Source organism: Clinocottus analis, unplaced genomic scaffold (assembly GCF_023055335.1).
Source record: "Clinocottus analis isolate CAN_PGR_092001 unplaced genomic scaffold, fCliAna1.0.p SCAF_6, whole genome shotgun sequence".
Classification (NCBI taxonomy): Eukaryota; Metazoa; Chordata; class Actinopteri; order Perciformes; family Cottidae; genus Clinocottus; species Clinocottus analis.
The window spans coordinates 22,926,704-22,943,555 of NW_027176218.1; the positions used below are offsets into that span (position 1 = coordinate 22,926,704).

The following is a 16,852-nucleotide window of genomic DNA, read 5'->3' on the forward strand; positions in this document are numbered from 1 at the left end:
TCAATAAAAAGAGCTGCTTATGGCTCACTGCTTTAGGTTTGACCAAAAACACACAACTATTCCTTACTACTTATTTTAATAACTGATAGTTTGATGTTAAAATCTGTTTTCTTCTTAATTAAGGACGTTGTTTACAGTATCAAGTAAAAGTGATCTGACGGAGAGCACAGCTCAAAACAATGCTCCATAATAGAATAAAGAGGTAAAAATATAAAGTACATGCTGGCAATGATTCTATTTGACAGCATGCTCATTCTCTTCGTTTACACTTTAGATGACGGTCGTCTTTAGATGACTCCTCACGGTCGTCATCAGCTGCTTTGCTAACATGGAGATCTGAACTGCAGTGAAAGAGCCAGAAAAGCTTGTAAGTGGTCTTTGAGTTCAGGAAAACATTTTATATATTAATAAAACTCCCTTATTTATTTACTTGCCTCAAGCTATGGCCAACATGCGTTTAGCCTAGCTTAGCATAAAGTTAGCCTGACTCAGTCCAATTGAGGAAGTCACTGTGGTTTAAAAAAAATAGTTCCCTAGTCTTTGATTTTTACATTTATTTAAAAAAGTACAGTTGCAGTTTTTAAAACCTTGGCTTGGTTAATTACAGCATCAGCGCTGCGGCGTTCCCCATCGTTCCTCGCTGCATTACGAGGCAGACAGCTCAGGAGATGATTGACAGGCGGGAAGCGACAAACGGAGAGCAGAGAACCTTTCATTGCACTAAAGTCTTTGTTCATTCGATGCTGCTTTTATCGTGCTGCGTCAAACCCCATGACCTGCGATATCTAAAGGCATCAACCTTTCAACAAGACTGAGTCTGTGAAGAATTTCCTCTTTGGAATTGCAGACATCATCACCAACCAAACCCAGAAAAACACCCATCAGTCACAGCTGATATATCAGCGAGCACAAACTGTCACAGTTAGTGTTATCAGGGGAAGCGGAGCGGTGCATAATTCATACCCAAACACACGGCTCGTATAGAGACAGAAATACACCGAGGAGGCAGAAAGATCCGAGAGGATGCCAGCAGACACTTGCCAAAAACACACATTTAGGCACAGACACACAAATTATGCAGACTTCCTCATATATAGTCAGCTTTGTACCTCAGAGAAATGCTTTGTGGGTCTGCACTATGCAGAGTTCTAGTCTGTTAATGAGACGGACGAGAAGGAAAACACAGACAACTCCCAGGCCAGACAACCCTGTGCTGACGACCTGTCAATCACCTGGTAGCCCCGCCCCTAAAGCGTCCCCTGCTTCCTGGTCTGTTTGACTCTAACAGACCATAATGTACTAAATGAACATCGTGCTGTATAGAAGAAGACTAGAAACTAGAGATTGAGACATAAACTCATGTTTACAATGTTTACTGAGGGAATACATCAAGAGAGAAGTAGAGTCACTTATATAGACTTCTATACAACCAGAGGAGTCGCCCCCTGGTGGTCAGGAGAGAGAATGCAGCTTTAACACATGAAGCATAGACTTCTATGCAACCAGAGGAGTCGCCCCCTGGTGGTCAGGAGAGAGAATGCAGCTTCAACACATGAAGCATAGACTTCTATACAACCAGAGGAGTCGTCCCCTGGTGGTCAGGAGAGAGAATGCAGCTTTAACACATGAAGCATAGACTTCTATGCAACCAGAGGAGTCGCCCCCTGGTGGTCAGGAGAGAGAATGCAGCTTTAACACATGAAGCATAGACTTCTATACAACCAGAGGAGTCGCCCCCTGGTGGTCAGGAGAGAGAATGCAGCTTTAACACATGAAGCATAGACTTCTATACAACCAGAGGAGTCGCCCCCTGGTGGTCAGGAGAGAGAATGCAGCTTTAACACATGAAGCATAGACTTCTATACAACCAGAGGAGTCGCCCCCTGGTGGTCAGGAGAGAGAATGCAGCTTTAACACATGAAGCATAGACTTCTATACAACCAGAGGAGTCGCCCCCTGGTGGTCAGGAGAGAGAATGCAGCTTTAACACATGAAGCATAGACTTCTATACAACCAGAGGAGTCGCCCCGTGGTGGTCAGGAGAGAGAATGCAGCTTTAACACATGAAGCATAGACTTCTATACAACCAGAGGAGTCGCAGCTTGGTCTGAATTTGATGGTGTACAATTTAATTATTTTGTTTGCATATTCTAGGTTAAGGTTTAGAATATTCGTAGCTAAACATTATATTATTACTTTTTGCCTTAACACATTATTCCTTAGAATCAGTTTTGATATATTAAGCTTAACATTGTTGACGTGGTTTAAAACTGCTTTGAACTGATTTGTTGTCCACTCACAAGCAAAACAAGCAAAGGACACACCATTGACATGCTAACAGCTTTTAGCGTTTAATACCACTGAATGTTTGTTAGCAACTTGAGATGTCAGCCGCTGGGTCAGAGAGACATGTACCACGTGTTTTTCACTACTTTCTAGTTTACAATCATTTGAAACCTGCTGCTAAGACACAGTGGATTTTGCTGAAAGAGGCTAAAAAAGTGCAGCAAAACTGAGTCAGGTGATCATTCTCTGTAGATTGTTACTATAAGCAGCCACTTCAATGCTACATGCAGTCATATAATCCAAAGTTTATATAAGACATCAGTTAGGAGCAATTTAAGGAGGAAGAGAGGTGAAACATTAATTTGCATTCACCTATAACTAATAATGCTTGATGGGCCTGAGGCTGAATGAATGAACATTCAGCCATCATCTTGTCAAACACGTAAACACATCAAATGTGTGAATTTGATGCATCAAAATGTCGTAAACCAACAGCTGTTCCAGTGAACTTCAACCACAAGTGCTCTGTTTCTTCCTCAGAGGACAAACTAAGTCTGTGAATATTCTTTCCTGAAGTGGCTTTTTAAAACAGTTAATATTTTGACAGCGAAAGAGAGAGCCCTGTTTTCCATCACAAGGAGACGACAACGCTCAGCGTATTGTGTCCAACGTGAATGCAATGTGATGAGTGGTGCTTTAATTAAGGGCAGAGTGGGAGTTTGTCTCCCCGTCAACCAAAAACAATGACACTTCACCACGACCTTCACCTCATCTGCATACTTCATGACTAATGTGACGAGAATGCAGCACAGCGAGGTCAGAAGCTGCTGGTAGAAACAACAGAGGACAAATGTCCTTCTTGCCTTTGTTTTGCTTCAGTTCTGTTATAGAAAAGAAGCACAATAGATACACATCTCACCCAGCGCACGACAACGGTGTCGGGAGGCAGACGCGAAGCACTGAAGCTGGTGGACTAACAAGAACACTTTCACATCTCTAGTCAGACACCTCTCGTCAGACGGGGGAGTGATGATGATGATGATGGTGATGGTGATGATGGTGATGATGATGATGATGATGATGATGATGGTGATGATGGTGATGGTGATGATGGTGATGATGATGATGATGATGATGGTGATGATGGTGATGATGATGGTGATGATGGTGATGATGATGATGATCACATCAGCTCGGAAATGTGGTTTGTTCAGGTTTCCCCCACAGATCTGCTTCAGATATTCTACTCCAATCAATACTGTCTGTCTGCATCTATAACGCGTGTGTTTACTCTGTAAGCCTAATTAAACATGTGTGACGCTCGTGTAGAGACATACACCATTGTGTGTGTGAGTGTGTGTGTGTGTGTGTGTGTGTGTGTGTGCGCCTGTGCTGTGTGTGAGTGTGTTTGGCAGTACGGTGTAGGGACTGAATGTGGCTGAGTGGAGCAAAACAGGAACTGATGCCCTCATTTTGTCATGTAGGAGAGACGAGAGCATCGAGCGACACACACACACACACACACACACACACACACACACACACACACACACACACACACACACACACACACAGAGTTGTGTTTTCTTCACTTTCGAGGACATCACATTGACTTAAACCCTCCACCAAAACAAGTCTCCACTATAAGATGTAATGATTTACGTTACATGGACGTGCAAGGAAAATGTAGTCCCCAAACACACTAAAACAGACACACACACACACACACACACACAATGGGCACAGATCAGTGATGTCACTCTGCTCTCGACATGCTCCAGGGAGTTCTGTTGTCATGGCGACATCATCACATGCACTCAGGAACTGTACGAGAGAACTGTACTAGAGAACTGAACTAGTGAACTGTACTAGAGAACTGTACTAGAGAACTGAACTAGTGAACTGTACTAGAGAACTGTACTAGAGAACTGAACTAGTGAACTGTACTAGAGAACTGTACTAGTGAACTGTACTAGAGAACTGTACTAGAGAACTGAACTAGTGAACTGTACTAGAGAACTGTACTAGTGAACTGTACTAGAGAACTGTACTAGTGAACTGTACTAGTGAACTGTACTAGTGAACTGTACTAGAAAACTGTACTAGTGAACTGTACTAGTGAACTGTACTAGTGAACTGTACTAGTGAACTGTACTAGAAAACTGTACTAGTGAACTGTACTAGTGAACTGTACTAGTGAACTGTACTAGTGAACTGTACTAGAGAACTGTACTAGTGAACTGTACTAGAGAACTGTACTAGAGAACTGTACCAGTGAACTGTACTAGAGAACTGTACCAGTGAACTGTACTAGAGAACTGAACTAGTGAACTGTACTAGTGAACTGTACTAGTGAACTGTACTAGAGAACTGTACTAGTGAACTGTACTAGTGAACTGTACTAGTGAACTGTACTAGAAAACTGTACTAGTGAACTGTACTAGTGAACTGTACTAGTGAACTGTACTAGAGAACTGTACCAGTGAACTGTACTAGAGAACTGTACTAGTGAACTGTACTAGTGAACTGTACTAGTGAACTGTACTAGTGAACTGTACTAGAGAACTGTACCAGTGAACTGTACTAGAGAACTGTACTAGTGAACTGTACTAGAGAACTGTAGTAGTGAACTGTACTAGTGAACTGTACTAGTGAACTGTACTAGAGAACTGTACCAGTGAACTGTACTAGAGAACTGTACTAGTGAACTGTACTAGTGAACTGTACTAGAGAACTGTACTAGTGAACTGTACTAGTGAACTGTACTAGTGAGCTGTACTAGAGAACTGTACTAGTGAACTGAACTAGTGAACTGTACTAGTGAGCTGTACTAGAGAACTGAACTAGTGAACTGAACTAGTGAACTGTACTAGTGAACTGTACTAGAGAACTGTACTAGTGAACTGTACTAGAGAACTGAACTAGTGAACTGTACTAGTGAACTGTACTAGTGAACTGTACTAGAGAACTGTACTAGTGAACTGTACTAGAGAACTGTACTAGTGAACTGTACTAGTGAACTGTACTAGAGAACTGTACTAGTGAACTGTACTAGTGAACTGTACTAGAGAACTGTACTAGTGAACTGTACTAGTGAACTGTACTAGTGAACTGTACTAGAGAACTGTACTAGTGAACTGTACTAGAGAACTGTACTAGTGAACTGTACTAGTGAACTGTACTAGAGAACTGTACTAGTGAACTGTACTTGTGAACTGTACTAGAGAACTGTACTAGAGAACTGTACTAGTGAACTGTACTAGAGAACTGTACTAGTGAACTGTACTAGAGAACTGTACTAGTGAACTGTACTAGTGAACTGTACTTGTGAACTGTACTAGAGAACTGTACTAGAGAACTGTACTAGTGAACTGTACAAGTGAACTGTACTAGAGAACTGTACTAGTGAACTGTACTAGAGAACTGTACTAGTGAACTGTACTAGTGAACTGTACAAGAGAACTGTACTAGTGAACTGTACTAGAGAACTGTACTAGTGAACTGTACTAGTGAACTGTACTTGTGAACTGTACTAGAGAACTGTACTAGAGAACTGTACTAGTGAACTGTACTAGTGAACTGTACAAGTGAACTGTACTAGTGAACTGTACTAGTGAACTGAACTAGTGAACTGTACTAGAGAACTGTACTAGTGAACTGTACTAGTGAACTATACTAGTGAACTTTACTAGTAAACTGTAGTGGTGAACTGTACGAGTGAACTGTACTAGTGAACTGAACTAGTGAACTGTACTAGTGAACTGTACTAGTGAACTGAACTAGTGAACTGTACTAGAGAACTGTACTAGTGAACTGTACTAGTGAATTTTACGAGAGAACCATACTAGTGAACTGTACTAGTGTATGGTGAACTGTACTAGTGAACTGCACTAGAGAACTGTACTAATGACCTGTACTAATGAACTGTACAAGTAAACTGTACTAGTGAATTTGACTAGAGAACTGTACTAGTGAACTGAACTAGTGAACTGTACTAGTGAACTGTACTAGAGAACCGTACTGGTGAACTGTACTAGTGTATGGTGAACTGTACTAGTGAACTGTACTAGAGAACCGTACTGGTGAACTGTACTAGTGTATGGTGAACTGTACTAGTTAACTGTAGTGTTGAACTGTACTAAAGAACTGTATGGTAAACTGTACTAGTGAACTGTACTAGTGAACTGTACTAGTGAATTTTACTAGAGAACTGTACTAATGAATTGTACTAGTAAACTGTACTAGTGAATTTTACTAGAAAACTGTACTAGTGAACTATACTGGTGAACTGTACTAGTGTATGGTGAACTGTACGACTGAACTGTACTAGTCAACTGTAGTGGTGAACTGTACTAGTGAACTGTACTAAAGAAATGTACTAGAGAACTGTACTAAAGAACTGTACTAGTACTAAAGAGCTTTACTGTTGATCTGTACTAGTGAACCTTACTAGTGAACTGTACTAGTGAACTGTACAAGTGAACTGTACTGTTGAACTGTACTAGAGTACAAGTGAACTGTACGTGTGAACTGTACTGGTGAACTGTACTAGTGAACTGTACTGGTGAACTGTACTAGAGAACTGTACTAGAGAACTGTACTACTGAATTTTACGAGAGAACCGTACTAGTGAACTGTACTAGTGTATGGTGAACTGTACTAGTGAACTGTACTAGAGAACTGTACTAGTGAACTGTACGAGTGAACTGTACTAGTGAACTGTACTAGTGAACTGTACTAGAGAACCGTACTGGTGAACTGTACTAGTGAACTGTACTAGTGAACTGTACTAGAGAACCGTACTGGTGAACTGTACTAGTGAACTGTAGTGTTGAACTGTACTAAAGAACTGTATGGTAAACTGTACTAGTGAACTGTACTAGAGAACTGTACTAGTGAATTTTACTAGAGAACTGTACTAGTGAACTATACTGGTGAACTGTACTAGTGAACTGTACTAATAGACTGTACTCGTGAACTGTACTAGTGAACTGTACTATTGAACTATATTGGTGAACTGTACTAGTAAACTGTACTAGTAGACTGTACTAGTGAACTGTACTAGTGAACTGTACTACTAGACTGTACTCGTGCGGCCATCAGCGTGAACACTCGGACTCGGCTCACACACGCTGAAGTGTGCAGAGCCTCCGCAGCGTGTTGTTAGCGTGTGCTGCTACGATGAAGCGGCCGTCTGCTTCAGGGTCCCTCGTGTCACATGTTTACTGCTGGACGGACATTTTCAATCTATTACGCGCTGTGAAATGTCAATAACTACACATTTCCATCAACAACGTCATCTGGGCTGAGATCCGGCCTCGGGGAGCAGTGGGCGGAGCCACAACTCCCATGAGCGCTGTGGCTCCTCAACTGCACTTGATAAATTGTCAAATTATTCATCATCAGCCAGAGGCGAGCCTGCAGCTAATTACCCTCAATATTTCACAGTCGTATGACAGCTTGTCTTATGAGGTGGTCTGTGTGTGTGTGTGTGTGTGTGTGTGTGTGTGTGTGTGTGTGTGTGTGTGTGTGTGTGTACAGAACTCTCTGAAACACAACCATTTGTGCATTGACTTCACATGTAATCTACTCGCGCAAATATTTCACAACTCTTCTGGTGTGAACGCGGCATGAGTGCACTGATATCATTAAAATATCTAAATAGTAAAGGTGACGTCATCGTGTTTTTAAGTGTATTTGAGCTGTCGGCTGTGTTGAGGACAAAGACCAGACTCCACCTGCTCAGACTTTATTCCCACCATTATTAATACTTTTCTAGTTTGCTCTGTGCTTTGTTTACACGAGTGCTCCGGTTGGTATTATTGCAAACATTAATTTGTCACACCTGCGAGCAGCCACTTGCACTACAGTTCAGTAAATGAGAGGCCGGGTTGGAATGGCTAATATTTAATATTCACACTCTCTCTGTGTTCATGAAATTAATTCAGTTTCACCTCCACCTTCAGTACGATCCTCGTCTCCTTCATCGGTGCAGTTACGGTTGTGTGACATTGTTTTGGGAGCGTACAATACCATCACTCGGACACACAACGTAATCAGTGGTGATTGGATCAGGACCTGCTGCACCTGCGTTTGAGCAACATTGCTGCTCTCATGGCAACAAATGAGCCGGAGCTTCGGTCAACTGGTGACGAGCAACGAGCAGACGGAGAAAGGGCGGAGTTGTTTGACTCTGCTGGACCAAAACGTTGGCTTCCTGCAGAGGAAACGGCTTTAAAGTGACACGTTAGCGTGCATAATGATATTGATTCATATTGTCACACAGATATGTATGTTCATACCAAAGATCATGAAAGCATCGACCCTCCATTGAAGTGAAAAGCTCTTCTGACGGTTACTACTGTTCACCTGACACGAGCTTTGGGTTTGGATGATGCGATTAGAGACATTGTAGGACAAAATACATAATTAATGAGGGGTGTAATATTCAGAGAACAAGAAGATTCAAGTGGCAAATTTATGGAAAACGATGAAAAATGACAATCTGTGTGTTGGTTGTCAGCTGTGCTGGAAGAAAAGACTCACACCTGCAGTCAGAGGTAGACGTTGTTTGTATACATATCCCTAACTCATAACAATATGAATGGATATTTATGTTAATAAAAGAACACAGAAAGCACATGAAAGAAAACACGTTTACGTATCTTTCAGGACCTTCTCCTCTTCCTCGCCATGACGCTGCTTTATGAGCAATGAAACTCAGCCGAGGTTTTGCACTCCACCACCAAATTTATGACTTTGTCCTTTTTGTTGGATGATGAATTCTATCGTAATATAAAATATCTATAATTCAGAGAAAACGGGTGAGAACATCTCCGCAAAGGTCCTTTGATTCTGACCCCTGACCTTTTGTTTCATGTCGTCCTCTCCTTCATGTCTCTGTCTCTGTCTCTCTCTCTCTCTCTCTCTCTCTCTCTCTCTCTCTCTGTCTCTCTCTCTCTCTGTCTCTCTCTCTCTCTCTCTCTCTCTCTCTCTCTGTCTCTCTCTCTCTCTCTCTCTCTCTCTCTCTCTCTCTCTCTCTCTCTCTCTCAGGTGGTGATGTAATGACTGGCTCTGCACCTCTGGACTCGTACTGTAACACAGAGGAAGCTGTTAAAGTGTTTGAGCTTTCCTTCCATTAGCCTGCGTTAGCCTGCATTAGCTTCAGAGCGGTGATGTCATGAGCTGCCAGCGTGACGTGATGGTCTGAATGCAGACCAGCAGCTCCATTCCTATTGAACGTCTCAGCATCCAGCGCTAAAGTCACTCTGGAGACGGGCGTTTGTGTGTTCATCCATCACAGACACACACATCTTACAATAACCTGCAAACGGAGTGTTTTAGTTGCTAAACCCTGAAGGGGAACTACAATGTGATCATTAATCACCTGATCACTTATAACAGTTGGAGGGAGCTCTTCTGCATCAGTGATGCATTGGCCACCGCTTTGAGAAAAGGGCAACCAGCGCTGACATCAGAGGCAACGACTTCTTAGCTTGTGAAACGTTGTGAGAGTTTAAGTGTTCAAAGCTACAACTTTGCCATTGGACACCAAGTGGACTGTGAATGCACCACAGCAATAACATCTGGGTCATCTGCAGCTCCTCAAAGGTTCCAGTCATGACCATACAAGCATGTATGAAGTACTGTGACATCTTTAATTGGCTAGCTTTTGATCAACTTCAGGATGTTAAGACCAGTACGACGGTTTGGATCGCTGCTAACGTTTGGCCTGGTTCTAGAGATCTAGACGTGGGAGCAGGACTCAGTTTCATTTCTCTGTATGAAGATCTGCAGCAGAAGAGTCCTGGAGACAGGAGACGCTCCCATCCTTCACCTGCCTTTGTTTTGATCCTTTCACATCTCCACCCTCTGGAAAGACGGTTTACAACAAAGAAAAAGTAAAACCAAATCAATATCCGGCTTATTTGTGTGTTGCTCCGGCTCTTCTCCACCTACCGGCCTTTAAACACTAATTGGCGTCGCAATCGAACAGCGAGGCAACCTCCAGCGTACAGTGAAGCAGTGAAGCCAGTTTCTGATGTCTTCCCTCCCTGCCGTCTCTGAACCATGATCTCCCTCTCTTCCATCAAGACTGCCTGACAGACATTTTAAAACAACAATCTATTCACACCTACTGGCCACGTTCGCGTCCAGCAGATTAAAATCATGGCTCGCGTTCAGCCGAGCAGCCGTCCACACGGCGAGCGGGCGGCGGCTGTCTGGACGTGTTGTGGTGCACGGGCCTGTGTGTGTGTGTGTGTGTGTGTGTGTGTGTGTTTGCACTGCAGTGTGAATGTGTGCAGAGCTGCTGCTGTGTTTGCTCGGTGTAATGCTGCGCCGCCGTGAGCTCAGGGTGACGGCGGCGCAGCAATCTGCACGTCTGCACGTCATGTTGACCTGATCTGCTGGAGACATGATGACGTATCGTGGAGGCAGAACCATCATCTCAGCACATTAGCTAACACTTGCTTCTTCTCTGAGCGACCCCGTCATGTTATTTACACATTCCTGACATACTAGCCGACCTTACAGTGTTTCGCTGGGTCGAGAGCAGACAGGATCTCTGGAGTGGACGACTGGCTAGTTAGCTCGCTAGCTTGTCCATTTTCTGAGGTGGCTAGTGAGCTAGCGAGTCTGGCTATTAGCTCGCTGTTGGGTTTATCTTCTGTAACCACGGTAATGACAGGATATGAGCCCTGCAGAACTAGCTAGCTAAGTATCCAGCCGCCCACTAGTTAGCTCGCTAATTTCACAATGCTTTCATGCTACGCTAGCAACAGGAAATAAGCCCAACGTCCCTTTTGAGTTTAACTTAATAGCAAGATTTCCCTCCATCGCGCTAATGAGGACATTAGCAGAATGCTAAGCTAACCAAAAGGCCTCGTTGATATTGTGTCTCGTGAATCATCACAGTTTATCTGAAATATATCAATATCATTTTTCTGGCACCCAACACGACAGCAAGACAGCGTCTTCACTTGTTTCCACGACTACTTTCCTTTTTTTCATCATTTCGACGGCTGTAAAGAGGCCAGTAGTAAAATGTGCTGGAGAGGTTTATGTGGATATTATACAAACAGAAGATATTCTCCTCCCACTCGTCCAACCGCTGCATCATCCTCTGTTCTGTTCCTCTTCCTCCCTTTTCAATCTCATGCCTCTGTCCTACTGAACTCTCGCCTTTGTCCTCTTTCCCCATGAGAATATAACAGCCTCACACACACACACACACACACACACACACACACACACACACGCACACACACACACACACACACACACACACACACACACAATAAGCAGAGGAGGCAGACAGACATGAGTTTTCACTCTCGGCACATTAAGTCATCAATACTTGACCACGGCATGAAGCTGCACAACATCTACACACACACACACACACACACACACACACACACACACACACACACACACACACACACACACACACACGGCCTGGCTGCAGACGGAGCAGTATGGATCAGCATTGATTTGCTCTACTTCTGTTGCAGCTGCTAGCTGCTAGCTGTCATCACACCATCGCAGGCTCAAGCTGCGCAGCGCGAGAACATCCATGTTTCAGCGTTTAGGAGACATCTCACTACCTTACAGCACGTTTGATGACCAGGGACTGTGCTCATGTTCGGCTTCCTGCCCGAACAGCCCTGGAGCTGAGAGCCTGCGTCATGTGTCTCTCACCAGAAGACATGGCGGCGGTCATCTCCCTGCACGCTTCATAGCGAGGTCATAGTTTTGTTTTGATGTTGAGGCTCAGATGACAACCGTCAGCTTTGCCACAGTTTAAAAAAACACTGTGGGAAATTCACATTGGCAACCGGGTGTTGTGTTGCCCCCAACAACACAACAACACGGCGTGACTTCTGAACGTCCACGTTTAAACCTGAAAAAGCTGAAAGTCACCCGGCGCTACGGCGAGAGGGAAGACGAGTGTCTGTGAGAACAGAGGTCACCGGCAGTGGAAGGAAGAGATGAGCGAAAGATCAACGTCTGTTTGAAAGTAAGTCGTACTCTCACAAATCTGACCACTGTGGTTACGGCTCTTTGACTTCATGCTAACTTCTTTTGTAGAGATTTTAGGATCCAACCCCCAAAACAACGTGAACTGGGTCAAGCAGCGCCATGCGGTACGATTCATTCACTTCAGGGTTCAGCTAATCAATTAAAATGCTTTGTGTTTGATCAAGAAAAAACTACAGAGCATCCCGGTGGATTAGCTGCTAGCTAAAAGTGATTCACGTACACTGGAAGATTTGCAGACATTGTACATGGCGAGTGCAACATGTATGTGGGGGCGTTAGCGTTTACGGCTCGACACCGGCTGTTCAGTAGTGGTTCTTTCCTTTAACTCAGTCCGCTCATGACTGGATGTCTTCGCGGTGTCTCTGGACATGTGTGATGTAACCGTAGAGCCGGTGTCCCGTGACATCAGGGGGCGTAAACACGGCAACATGTTGCTGCAGAGAGGAACTTGAGCAGCGTTGCTCTCCTGCAGCGTGTGGAGCACAGACTTCTCTACACACTTCCTACACACTCATGAACACGGACAGGAATAGAGACCTGCTCTTTACAAAAAGCAGAACCGAAACCCGCAGCAGGCTGAAGTGAAGTGAAGGGGCGACTGTGTGGTTAGCGCGCTCGTCTCTCCATCGGTGGTTCGAGCCCCGGCTCTGCTGGTCCATGCTGATGTGTCTTTGAGCAAGACGCTGAACCCTGATCGCTCCTCGTTGCTGAGTCCACTGTTTAGAGAGCAACATGTAAGCTTTGGATAAAAGAGTCAGCTAAATGTAATGTACTGTACTGTAATGTACTGTAATGTACTGTACTATACTGTAATGTACTGTACTGTAATGTACTGTACTGTACTGTAATGTACTGTAATGTACTGTAATGTACTGTAATGTACTGTACTATACTGTACTGTACTGTACTGTAATGTACTGTAATATACTGTAATGTACTGTACTGTACTGTACTGTACTGTACTGTAATGTACTGTAATATACTGTACTGTACTGTAATGTACTGTACTGTACTGTACTGTAATATAACGTACTGTACTGTAATGTACTGTACTGTACTGTAATGTACTGTAATGTACTGTACTGTACTGTAATGTACTGTAATATACTGTAATGTACTGTACTGTAATGTACTGTACTGTACTATTCTGTACTGTAAGATACTGTAATGTACTGTACTGTAATATACTGTACTGTACTGTAATATAACGTACTGTACTGTACTGTAAGATACTGTAATGTACTGTACTGTACTGTAATGTAATGTAATGTACTGTACTGTAATGTACTGTACTGTACTATACTGTACTGTAAGATACTGTAATGTACTGTACTGTAATATACTGTAATGTACTGTAATATACTGTACTGTAATATACTGTACTGTACTGTAATATAATGTACTGTACTGTATTGTAATATAATGTACTATACTGTACTGTAATATAACGTACTGTACTGTACTGTAATATACTGTAATGTACTGTAATATACTGTAATGTACTGTAATATACTGTACTGTAATATAATGTACTGTACTGTATTGTAATATAATGTACTGTACTGTACTGTAATGTACTGTACTGTACTGTACTGTATTGTAATATAATGTACTGTACTGTAATGCACTGTACTATAATGTACTGTAAAGTACTGTACTGTAATGTACTGTAATGTACTGTAATGTATTGTACTGTAATGTACTGTACTGTAATGTAATATAATGTACTGTAATATAATGTACTGCAATGTACTGTACTGTGATGTAATTTTATGTACTATAATGTACTGTACTGTACTATAATGTAATGTACTGTAATATAATGTACTGTACTGTAATGTACTATAATGTAATGTACCGGTAATATAATATACTGTACTGTACTGTAATATAATGTAATGTACTGTACTATAATGTAATGTACTGTAATGTAATGTAACTTCTGTTAGGTAATGTACTGTACTGTACTGTAATATAATGTACTGTACTGTAATATAATATACTGTACTGTACTGTACTGTAATATAATGTAATGTACTGTACTGTACTGTAATGTAATTGAATGTAAAGTAATATGTTAGTTAATGTACTTTAATGTAAGTTAACGTATTGTAGACACATTTTTGGATTTATTTGTTGAAATAAGCACCAAAGTGCTCATCGTATCTTAATATTTATGCACTGTTGTAGCAATGCAGAGTGTATAAAGATACAATGAGCAATACTATTATCATTATTATCAGAGCAATACTATTATCATATTTTATCATATTCATCATTTTGTGCAATACTGTTATATGTTTTATACGTCGTGCCTTCAGCTCATAGTAATTCTGTGAGCAGAACAATCTCTTCATCGTCATCTGTGCTTATGACAGCAACGACATCTTGAACCTCCACCTTGGAAACCGAAGCCTCTTCCTGAAGCAGTTATGATTCATCACACGTGTGACATCACTTCCTGCCTGGTGCGTGACGAGCGCTTCATCCCTCAGTCTCTCAGGTGTGCAGCACTCCTTCCTCCCTGCAGGAGGTTCCTCTTCCTCCCTCATGAACAAGCTCAGTGTTGGTTTTATTCCTCCAGAGCAGCACCGCCAGGTGTGGAGTCTTCCTCACCTGGCGGTGCTCACGGAGAGAGGAAGACGTAACCGGTAACGACGCAGAGGGCGGATGCTGCTGCTATGGAAACGGCCCAAAGTTCAGGCCACGACAAACACAGTCGAGTGTGTGTGTGTGTGTGTGTGTGTGTGTGTGTGTGTGTGTGTGTGTGTGTGTGTGTGTGAGAGAGAGAGAGAGAGAGAGAGAGAGAGAGAGAGAGAGAGAGAGAGAGAGAGAGAGAGAGCGAGAGAGAGAGAGAGAGAGAGAGCGAGAGAGAGACAGAGAGAGAGAGAGAGAGAGAGAGAGAGAGAGAGAGAGAGAGAGAGAGAGAGAGCGAGAGAGAGAGAGAGAGAGAGAGAGAGAGAGAGAGAGAGAGAGAGAGAGAGAGAGAGCGAGCGAGCGGCTGCATGGGCAGACGGCCCCATCATGTTAAAGTGGTCATGCTTGTATTGCAGGTCATACGTGTCAGTGTATGAACACAGAGCAGAGGCGACTGTTCAGGCTGTGAGTCGGCGACTGATCGTCCTCGTGAAGAGGTTTTCATGAGGTTTCACTCTTAAAGTCCAGCAACGCGTCTCGCTGGTTACACACATGATGTCTTCACAGCAACAACTTCTTTGGGTTCAAGCCACAAAACTGCTTTGCTATGTTTTGGAAAAGATGTTTTTTGGTTGAAATATCTATGAAATAGTTGTTAAATCCAGACGTTACGTGACAAAGTGTTCGAGCTGCCTTCTGGTTTTGCTGGGCCCTGCAGGTCTCCTGAGAGACCTTTGCTTCATCCAAACGGGGCCAACAGGCCTCTGTGGTCTGGATCACCGGCCTCAGCTCTGCTCCATGGCTCCTGCTTCTTTTTACCGAAACAAAGCTCAGTCCAAATTGGTGTTTTGAGTGCGACAACAAACATGCGCCACCGAACAGCTGTGGTTCACAGACGCGCTCTTTAGCGCCATCTATCCTCCAGTTATTTATATTTATGTTAATTTTAAATATATAGGGGGAAGCGCCATCTATCGTCTTGGAGTTTGAAAAGGAACCAACGAGCTTTTTGCCGTGAGACATTGGTTGTGTGGCGCGTGAGCACATGAAAAAGTGTGTGTCGCTGTTGGGTTTATCTTCTGTAACCACGGTAATGACAGGATACGAGCCCTGCAGAACTAGCTAGCTAAGCATCCAGCCGCCCACTAGTTAGCTCGCTAATTTCTCAATGCTTTTATGCTACGCTAGCAACAGGAAATAAGCCCAACTTCCCTTTCTAGATTAGCTTTAATAGCTAGATTTCCCTCCATCGCGCTACTGAGGACATTAGCAGAATGCTAAGCTAACCATCACAGTTTATCTGAAATATATCAATATCTATAGCAGTCATTGTTATATATCAATATCGCTGTAAATCACAAGAAGACGACTTCCTTGATATGTCCACATTGCCGTCGCCATCTTGGATTACGGTCGTCGCCATGTTTTATTTTTGTAGTTTCCATGTTTGGAGGGCTGTTGGTAATCACATCGCAGAAGTTAAAATAAACTGCTGAGTGTTGAACTGGACTGCTGGTGAAATGAAGCACGTTTCCTCTCAAGCAGCTAAACCAGTTGTTGTGTTTGAGTCCTTTGTGCGTCTGCCACGTGACTGTTGTGTATGCACACAGCCTGATGGTGCTGATATAGCCGGCTGCTCCACATAACACACAAACACCCTGACGGCTGCAGATTCATAACCACGTCGTCGCCAAGGGGACCAGCTTCATGAGCGTCACAGGCTAGCTGCTAGCTGCTAGCTGCGCTGCAGGTGAGCATCTCTTCTCCAGCAGGTTGTTCTGCTCCTCGGTTCAGAGTCTCTTTCTGAGCAGCGTGCAGTTAAATCAACATTATGTAACGTGTGATGCTGATGAGGTCTGACCGCTGCTGCTGCAGAGGAGCTGCT

General features: G+C 43.2%; 1 protein-coding gene and 1 long non-coding RNA gene across 3 annotated transcripts in view; both read right to left on the minus strand.

The window, feature by feature from the left end:
- The window catches only part of smpd3 (sphingomyelin phosphodiesterase 3), a 67,299-nt gene that overhangs the window by 36,869 nt on the left and 13,578 nt on the right, over window positions 1-16,852 (minus strand). The gene's annotated exons all lie outside the window — the stretch shown is intronic.
- LOC137804633 (uncharacterized) lies at window positions 9,939-12,112 on the minus strand. Its single transcript, XR_011080147.1, has 3 exons — window positions 11,895-12,112; window positions 10,246-10,385; window positions 9,939-10,158 (listed from the first exon to the last, which is right to left on the minus strand). It is a non-coding gene; the product is annotated as an uncharacterized lncRNA (long non-coding RNA).